General features: G+C 51.2%; 1 long non-coding RNA gene across 1 annotated transcript; it reads left to right on the forward strand.

The window, feature by feature from the left end:
* The first annotated feature begins 253 nt into the window (after nucleotides 1-253).
* On the forward strand, nucleotides 254-7,716 carry LOC121135947. The gene is made up of 5 exons (XR_005873063.1): nucleotides 254-354; nucleotides 885-921; nucleotides 1,463-1,512; nucleotides 5,302-5,344; nucleotides 7,300-7,716. It is a non-coding gene; the product is annotated as an uncharacterized LOC121135947 (long non-coding RNA).
* The last annotated feature ends 1,841 nt before the right edge of the window (nucleotides 7,717-9,557 follow it).

Raw genomic sequence — 9,557 nt, forward strand, 5'->3', positions numbered from 1 at the left:
GAAAACCCGTTATCCAGGGACCATGGACACTAGAGTGGCCACCTTGTGGCCGCTGGGCTTACTGCAGCTGTGCCCACGGTCCCGGTCTCTTGGGGTGTGGACCCAGATGAAGAATTGTTGGATCGTTACGGTGATGTGACGCTTAATAATTCTGGAACCTATGTGACATTTCCACAGTAGCGAATAAAGCACTTCCTGGTAACCCACAAGGGTTCTGACTTCACACGTGCTTTTTTTTCCTGTGGGTAGCCACTGTCGTGAGTGTGGCATGGTACACGTGTCTTCAAGCTGATGCTGGCTGTGGCTGAGCCTTGGCTGGGGACAGTTACTGGGACACCTATGTGATCTGTTCCTGTAGGTCTTCTTTGCAGGGTGGGAGCTGGACTCCTCAGGAGGGAGTCAGGGTGGGATGAGCAGGGGCTGTACTCTCCTGTGCCCTGTGAAGTCACAGGACATCCTTCCCTCAGTGAGCTCCAAGGGAGACTGACTGTGAGGAGCAGACCCCATCTCCTCCTCCTGCCCCGCACCGCCATGAGGGGAGAGACCCAGTGCTCCTGGAGGAATATCCAATCTACCGCCCCGGCCAGAAGGTGGCAGTAGTGACAATGAGGCCATTGGTGCAACTCCTTCCTTCCTTCCTTCCTTCCTTCCTTCCTTCCTTCCTTCCTTCCTTCCTTCCTTCCTTCCGTCCTTCCGATTTATTACGTATACAGTGTTCTGCCTGCATGTACACCCGCAGGCCAGAAGAGGGCACCAGATCTCATTATAGGTGGTTGTGAGCCACCATGTGGATCCTGGGAATTGAACTCAGGACCTCTAAGAGCAGCCAGTGCTCTTCACCTTCGGACCATGTCTCCAGCCCTTTCTAAAACATCTCTCTCCAGGGTCTCCTCAGCAGTCTCCGCAAACACCCTGCTATGTGTACAGCACTGTTCGTATTCACTTGTGGCGCAGAGGCTTAAGCACGGCACGCAGCTGGGGGCGGGGTACAGCCAGGGGTGGATGCAGATCTCTGAAGAAAGGAGAGTGGGGGGTCAGGGGAAGTGAGCGTGCTAGGGGCCGGATGGGGCGGGGATAAGCCCCGCTGTCAGCCCCACACACTCCAGTGAGGCTTTGGAGCACGGTCTGGGTCTCTGTGGCCGTGGTGGTGGGTTGGGTGCTCTGTGTGGAGGCCTGGCCACACTGAAGGTCTGGTGGGCGAGGCAGATGATCCATATGAAGACAGGGGAAAGTGGTGGGTATGAGGAGACACAGCAGAAGCCATGAAGCTGATCCGGGACAGATAATGTTCTCCTGGGGAGCCATGGCAGGTGTAAGAGCAGGCTTGGCCCCAAAGCGCTTTTCTGTTCTGGAGGGGTAGTTTCAGGGTAGGAGACAGTAGCTGAGGCTAATCCCTGGAAGGTCTGACTTTATAATTTTAAGCTAGGCTTACTTCTCTGTCCATGCCCCCTCTGACCCACAGGGTCCAGAAAACCTACAGTCTGCTTGAGATGCAGCTTCCATTGCCTACAGGTGAGTTTCATCCGGGCTTTTCTTCTCCATACCCACGCCTCTCCTTTCATGGCCCTCTCACTGGCCAACCTTACCTTCTAACTGCAGTCCACATGCCAGGAGCTGCCAAATTCTCTGGAACTAGCGCCTGGTGGCCCAGCCACGGCAGACCTTACCTTCTCCCCCTGAACCCTTCCCCAGTTTCGGATCCTGGCTCAGGAAGTTGCTTTCGGTTTCATGTTCCTTGTGGGCTGCCTCTCTTTCTGGGGCACTGTTTTTTGTTTTTCTACAATATACACGGGGTATTTGATCATCTGACGGCTTACCCCTATGTCTAGGGCAGACCATGTAACCCCAGGGGGTTAATCGGGAAGCCCCCCAGCTGCCTAGAAACAGTGATTGGTCAGAAGCACACATGTGACTAAAGGACTGCCTAGCGTTCTCTGAGGATCTTGCTAGGGAGGCAGAGGATGGAGGCTCTTCTGAAATCAGAGGCTGTCAGACAAGTGGTTTGGATGTGAGCTGTCTCCCAAAGGCTCCTGTCTTTGGACACTTGGACCCCAGAGGGTGATGCTGTTTGGGAATCTCATGGAACCAATAGGAGGGGAAGCTCTGCGGAGACAGAGTGACTGGGAGCCTCTAGGCTTTGTAGCGTGGTCCCTCTTTCTGTCTGTCTTTGCTTTCTGACTCTGGCCATAATGTGACCAACCAGCTCATGCTGACCCCTTGCCTTCTCCACCATGACAGCTTGAACCCCCAGCCCTGTAAGCCAGAAACCAATCCTTCCTCAACCTGGTAACTTCTCCTGGGTATTTGTTCACATGGACAGGAAAAGTTTGCTAGTGCGAAGACCACAGAGGCCATCTGTCCTGTGCTTTGCACGAGCTGCCTGCCTGGGACTGATGGGGCTCGAACCAGAGAACAACAGAGCAGAGTGGCTACTGGAGCGTCTGTGTTCACCCACGTCTGAAGCTGGTGCAGGGTTCTCGCTTAAACGAGGCAATAAACCTTCTTTGCATTGGGCCAGTGTCAGCCAGAGGCCTGATGGGCCCAGGCCACACTCGGTGCCTCTCCACCCATTGTCCAAGGTTTCTGACCCCTCCTTTCTCTAATCTCGAACCTTTCCGTGTCCTGATCCTTCACTGGGGTGCAAGCTTTTCATTTGCTGGTAGCCACAGAGTAGGAGAGGGGTTGAGGGCAGAGCATGTGTCATGCAAGGCCAGGGAGCCTGAGGACCAGGGACCCAGCTGAAGCAACCCAAGAGCAAGCCCAGACCCCACCTGGCCTGTTTATCTTAAAGTGGAAAAACACAGGCACAGAGACGTTGAGTGATTCGTCCAGGCTGCACAGTCAGGAAGTGGCTGACCTGAATCTGAATCTGAGTCTTGTAAAATCTACGATTAGTAAACCCGCTCACAAAGCCTGGCTCGTCAGGGGAGAAGGGCCGGCTGTCACAAAGGGTTGGCTTAAGGGATGGGAGACTAGCTTTTGTTCTGCAGCACACTAGCGATTACGGGGTGCATGCACACGTGTGGATGTGCATACACACAGACACGCTCACCCCCAGCCCACTTTAAGCCCTCATCCTGACCCATTTTGCATTAGATGCTTGGCCAGGTGCATAAGCAAAGGCCCTTTGATAGCACGCCTCTTAAAAAGAAGAGCTCTATGTGGCTCCCACTGCAACCCAGGGCTGCTCCCCAGAGGCCTGGGGTTCACTTTAGCCCAACATCTCTTCACCATCCCCCACTCTCAGTAATGTGTGTCTGCTAACAGGACTTCCCAATTCATCACTTCGGGGTAGTGGCTATGAGCTTTGGGCTGCGGTCAATGGAGATGTAGCTCCGGCTCCCACCCTCCCCACACACCTCTCCCAGGGTTTTCAGAACCTTTGAGGGTTGGCGTTCTATCTCAGGTTTCTAGAAGCATCTTCTGCAGCTCTGAGCCCTTCTGGGTAAAATACTCTTTTCCAGGACCTTTCCTTGCCCACGGTTTCACAATTCTCCTTAGGGACCAGCAAGTTACCATGGTTACAAGGCCCAGGAAACTCTCATCCCGTCCCTTTTCCATGCCCCGCAATACCCATCCATAACTCCCCCCTTCCCCCGCATTTCACTGTATAGCTCAGGCTGATCTCCAACTCATGAAGATCCCCCTGCTTCAGCATCCTGGGTGCTGAGCTTTCAGGTCTGGGTGACTAGACCAGCCTAGCTTGTGGCTTTCCTGTCTGTCACGTGGCTTCTGAAGTCCCAGGGTCAGCTGTCGCTGAGGTCTCCTCTCTCTTCTCCCGTCATCATTTGATAGTAGACAAGGCTTGTCGCTGCTGGTCTAGCCTTATGCTATTATCTGTCTTCACGGTGTTATTGTGAAAAAGAGAAAACTGAACAGGCTACAGTGGTATAGGCCCGGTTAGGGTCAGGGTCAGGGTCAGGGTCAGGGTCAGGGTCAGGGTCAGGGTCAGGGTTAGGATTAGGGTTAGGGTTAGGGTCAGGGTCAGGGTCAGGGTCAGGGTCAGGGTCAGGGTTAGGAAGTAGAGGCTGGATGATCAGAACCATCTTTGGCTCCATTAGCCAGTTGGAGAATAGCCTGGGTTGTATACAACCCTGTCTCAAAGCAAAACAGCAAAACAAACAGAGGGTGAGGGACAGCATAAGCAGAACCAAAGGACACCCACACAAGTGTCAACAGCCGCAGTCCAGGCAGCCTGGCGGTCTGCAGACACTCAGCTCCCTCCCCTAACCCTTGAAAGTCTGAACAATGGGGCCTTTTGTGGGCTGGTCTCTTCTGCCGGGGGCTCTGAGTCACTGCATATTTTTGTGTGTGCAGTCACAAACGGTGTGACTCATTCTCCCATTTGGGGCATCTGGGGACTTGTTCTGTTTTACTTACAATTGCAGAAAAAAATACCAGCTATTACAGAGGTGACAACAACAATACAGCCAAGTCATATAAGCCACCCCCGCATGTGCCAGGCTGCTGGGAAGAGTGCAGGCCCCAGGTCATTGCCAAGGGCTCCTGGGGGTGGGGATTGTGGGCTCAGGTTGGGCCAAGCTTGACCTATTCTTGGTGAGGTCAAATAAGGAAGAGGCTAAACTTCTAAGAAATGAACGCGAAAGGCAGAGGCAGCAACTTCCTTACCCAACCTGGAGAGTCAGCCAGGGTCCGGAAGAGTACTCCCCTGTGGAGCTGTTCTCTGGCTAGAACACCATGTCGGTGGCCCAAAAAAGGAATGTGTGGAGTTACTTTATACACACATAGACTACGGCCTCCAGCCTGCTGTCCTTCCAGAGCTGTGTCTCCAGGAGTTTGGGGCTAACAGGCCTGATGATAATGGAGAGACTGAGTCACAGCTGAGAGGTTCCTTACATGCTATGAGGGCAATTGCCGGACAGAAGTGGGCATTCCCTTCTCCCACCTGTGGGTCCCCATGGCTCTGTGGCCTCAGTGCCACACACCTTGGGCAAGACACTTCCACACTGTGGGCCCAGAGTTCTGCAGCTGTGACCTTGATCTAGCCAATTAGCTGAGGCCCATTCATTCCAGAATCTGGGCCTTTTGTACCTGTGTTCTCTAGAGGCTCTGAGTCTTGGAGACCAGGAATCCAGCTCCAAGACTGCAGGCCAGGGGGGTGCGGGCGTGGCCAGGTACTGGGGCTTCATGGAATTGCATTCGGAGCACGTGTCTCCTCTCGGAGCTGCGGGGCCTGTCTCTTTCTATTAGTTTAACAAGCCCTGGTATTAATGAGATTGCTCTATAATTGAACCTTTTCACGGGTCCCTCGGTAATGAAATTATGCTAATTTGCATTCAGCACCACCAGGCATCCATCACGCGGGATCAGCCGGGAGCGGCCGGTGAGGCGGCGTGAATGCACCGCTAATTATCACCGAAATGAACAAACCCGGCAGGATTATGATTTCATCTTCGGTCCCTCTCACCACTGACTCCGCCCAGTCTACACTCGTCTTTTCATGAATATGGTTGCTGGTGAGGTGGGCGCAGGAGGCTGCTGCCATTGGCTGAGCAGCAGCAGGGCCTGGCACCTCTGCAACCGCCTGCCGGCTGGATGCTGGTGTTTAAGGCCAAGCTGAGTGAGCAGCCTGGGAGCCCGCTGCCTGCCTCTAACCTTGTAGCCTGCTGGTGTGCGTGTGCGTGTGCGTGCACGCATGTGAGCAGGTGGGGGGTGCGGTTATTGGACAGTGGTAGTGTGAGTGTGTGGCTGGGTGTCAGGGTGTGAACATGTGTGTGTGTGTATGTGTGTCCCTGCTGAGTAGCTGCAAACTCTGCCTGCCTGTGTGGGAGTGTGTATACTCACTCACTATCTGTGCTGAGGGTGGCGGTGAGTATCTAATGAGTGTTGGAGCCTGTGTGCGTGTCTCTGAACCTGTATGCTTGCCTGTGGGGTACCTCAGCAGTTATCTGTATGTCTGGCAGTGTGTAGGCGGCCAGTGCATCTGCACCTCTGTTTGAGTGTGTGTGTGTGTGTGTGTGGTGTGGCGTTTACTGCTCTGCCACTGTCTGATGTGTTGAGGTGTGGGGATCTGTATCGATGCGAGTAATTGTCAAAGTGCCCGCATCAGTGTTAATGATATGTGGTAACTTTTGTGCCTGCCTCTGGCCATATGCTGGGGAGTGCTCTCTTGCCCTGGCTACCCAGTGGCTTCTGATAGCTGCCCCGATCCAGAGACCCCCTATGAATCATAACGTCACCACAACAGGGGGAAAACTAGAGGGCTCCCTCTCCCCATTGCTGGATCCTCAAGAGTTCCACCCGGCTCTCGGTGAGCTAAGGATAGTTGAGACGACATTTCTGGCCAGATCTGAAAGATGAGGGCTTGGACGGGATTCCATGCCAAGCTGAATGTCCGCAGTGAGTCACATACCTCACCTGGAGCAACATCTGTTGGTGTTCCTCCGTGTCAGGCTTTCTGGATGCGTAGGGACTAGCGGGGATGTGTGGAGGAACAGGGCCACTGAAGCTCTCTCGGTGTCCCTTGGATTCGAGATGACGTTCCTAATGAGAATATGAGCCACCCGTGCCACTGGTCAGACGTAGGCTTTGAATAGCATGCTCGCTTTCTCTAGCTTCTGTCTCCCCAGCTACGGATCAGGCGTAGGAGAGTCACTGGCCAGTGTGCTTTCTGGGAGGCTTGCAGTAGGGCATGCAATGCCAGGGTTCTGAGAGCTGTGACGTCGGTGACGATGACTAGAGCTGTGACGGATAAAAGGCTGTGTGTTTTACACACATGCACACTTTTCTGAGCCTCTGTTTCACTGTGGGAAACGCGTGTAGCCATCTATGTTATGACATTGTTGGTGTTGGGGGAAAATGGAATCAGTTATGTGTAATTATTTTGGCTTGACGGAAAGATATTGTACGTACATACTATACAATTAGTTACATAATTTGCAAACATAAAGGAATATAGCAGTCTACATACATCCTACCAATGCTTGGAAGTTCCATACAATCAGATGATTCTCCCAAAATGTTGCTGGTTTTCGTCACTTTCCTGTCCAGAGACGGGCCATGATGTCAGCTGAAGAATGGACGCAGCTCTGAGGTAAAGGTTGTTGGCATTTCGTTTTCATGAGTGAGCCTAATAGGAAGGAAACAACTCAAACATGTGTCAGAACTCTGCCCGTTTTCAGTGGTGTGAGAGGCTTCTTGTTAAACTCAATAAAGGGTTTTGAATATTGGGGAAAATATTTTCTGAGTGCCTTGCTCTGCTTACCAATATGATGGCTTCAATGCCATGCACTTAAGTTTAAAGAGGCATGGTTAATACTTTTCACTTATTTTTTTAAGTCTAGGCAATCGATAAAACAACAAATCAGGTCCTGATTTGTGGTGCTGGCTGATTTCTATGGTGTATGCACTAAGAACACGGTAGCATTGGACCTCCAGCTGGGCAGTGACATGCAACAGCACACAGAGCGTGGGGATTGACAGCTTCATTGGGAACACTCTCTGCAGTCTCCAGCCATACGACACTGCTTTGAAGGCTGTGGGACCGTTAGGAGGTGGGATCTGGCTCATGGAGGTGGCTGTCAGGTGCTGGTACACCCATCCCTGGTTCCACTCACTTTTTCTCTGCCTTCTATCTGCCCCCATGTGAGTCATCTCTGCCACGCACTCCTGCTACCATGGATGAAGCTGCCACCATCTCTCTCCAGCAGCGACGGACCAACCTCCCTCAACTGTGACCCCAAATAAACCCTCTCTCGCTTGGGATGCTTCTGTCCAGTGTTTTGGCTCAGGGACAAGAAGAGTATCTCACACACCATTCAGACCCCAGAGATATTCTAGGTTAGTAACAGTGAGGGTGCAGATAACAAAATATGTAATTAGGAAGTGATAAGTCATGGGGACTTTTAAGTTTGTTTGAATATAATCTGTCTAACTACAAATTCATATAATTTAACTTTTAATAGGCATCAATTAAGAACCCTCTTGCATTTTCTCAGGAAATTTAACTGGTTATTGCAAGCTGGATGTGCAAGAATTGAGTAGGGTAAAAACAGTGGAGGGCCTTGTATGCTTTGGTCATGCAAAATGAAGCTATAAACATTCTTATTTATCCTTGCTCATCGTGGTGCTGGTGAAGCTACTTCAGTGGGATTAGGAAGGCCACTTCTGACCGCAAGCTCCTGCACTTATTTTTCATCCACGAAGCAGTTTACTCTCCCTTCATCACTGCCCAGGAGTTTGTGAAGTGTATGAGAGCACTGGAGTGTTGATTATTTTGGGAACTGAGCAGGGTCTGGAATATCTTACACCTTGAGTGTGGGAGGGGCTTGGCAAATGTTTTCAAAACACTGAAGCGTCAAACCCTGGAGAGAACAAATCTCACACTTGCAATTTGATGAGTTTTACCGAGTGAAGGTAGGTGGAGAGTTCCCTGGCACCCTCTTCCAGCTCACCCCCAGCATGTACCATGGGTGACCAGTGTTCTGTTATCCATCATTGAGGAGCCATTTGCCGCCTTTAAAGTTCATATAAATGAGATCATGCATGTGTAGTCTCTCGTATGTTTGGCATCCTTTGCTGACATGAGGGTGAGGTCCATATCTACTATGGACTGGCAGTTTATTCATTTTACTTGCAGGTATGTCATTATTTGCTTCTGATTCTCTTATTTATGGGCATATGAGGGGTTCCTGCTTAGGGTTATTATAATTTCTAGGAGCACAAGTATGCAGAGACTTGTTGCTGGTCTGTGGGCACTGGACTCTGGTGGGTACTTCTACTGCAGACACCTATCTAGAACACTGATCATGCAGGATAAAAGGGCATCGCAGGCTCATAGAAGGAGCTGGAACACACCTCCCTGTAGACTAGCTTTGCTTGGGGAGTTGCGGCATCTGTGGACCTATAGCCATTGTGGGCCCTGAAGTGAAAAGTAAGTCTTCTAGTCTGGAGAGGATCTTCCTCAGGAGACTGGAATCACAAGTCTTCTAGTCTGGAAAGGATCTTCCTCAGGAGACTGGAATCACAAGTCTTCTAGTCTGGAGAGGATCTTCCTCAGGAGACTGGAATCACAAGTGTTGTCTGTGTTGTGTTTATGTAGTGTGTGTGTGGTGTACGTGTGTGTTGTATGTGTGTGTGTGTGTACTTGTGGTTTGCATGTGTGTTGTCTGTGTTGTGTGTATGTAGTGTGTGTGTGTGTGTGTGTGTGTGTGTGTGTGTGTTAACATGCATGCTGAATTGCAGCTCCAATGGGCAGGGAGACTGCAAGCCTGTAGCAGATTTGCTGATCATGCTCTGTCTAGGGAAAGCTGCCAGGATTTGTGGCTTGTCTGGGGGAGAGGCAGCTAGAGGGTCTGTAATCTAACATACAAGTTTACAGTCCCACCAACAAAAAGTTTCTGCTCATGTCTGATGATGTCTTTTCATTGCCAGCTGGTATGATGGGACTGCACAACCATCTCACTTGTGGTTTGAATTTGTGGTTTGAAAGTTTAATTGGTCTGAAGTTCAGTGCTGCTAAGCCCTTTCTGTGTGCGCAGATTGTGTGCATGTGGTCCATGTATGTTACTTCGTGGTGTTGATTCAGATTTTTGTGC

This window comes from Mesocricetus auratus, unplaced genomic scaffold, assembly GCF_017639785.1.
Source record: "Mesocricetus auratus isolate SY011 unplaced genomic scaffold, BCM_Maur_2.0 Super-Scaffold_100045, whole genome shotgun sequence".
Lineage (NCBI taxonomy): Eukaryota > Metazoa > Chordata > Mammalia > Rodentia > Cricetidae > Mesocricetus > Mesocricetus auratus.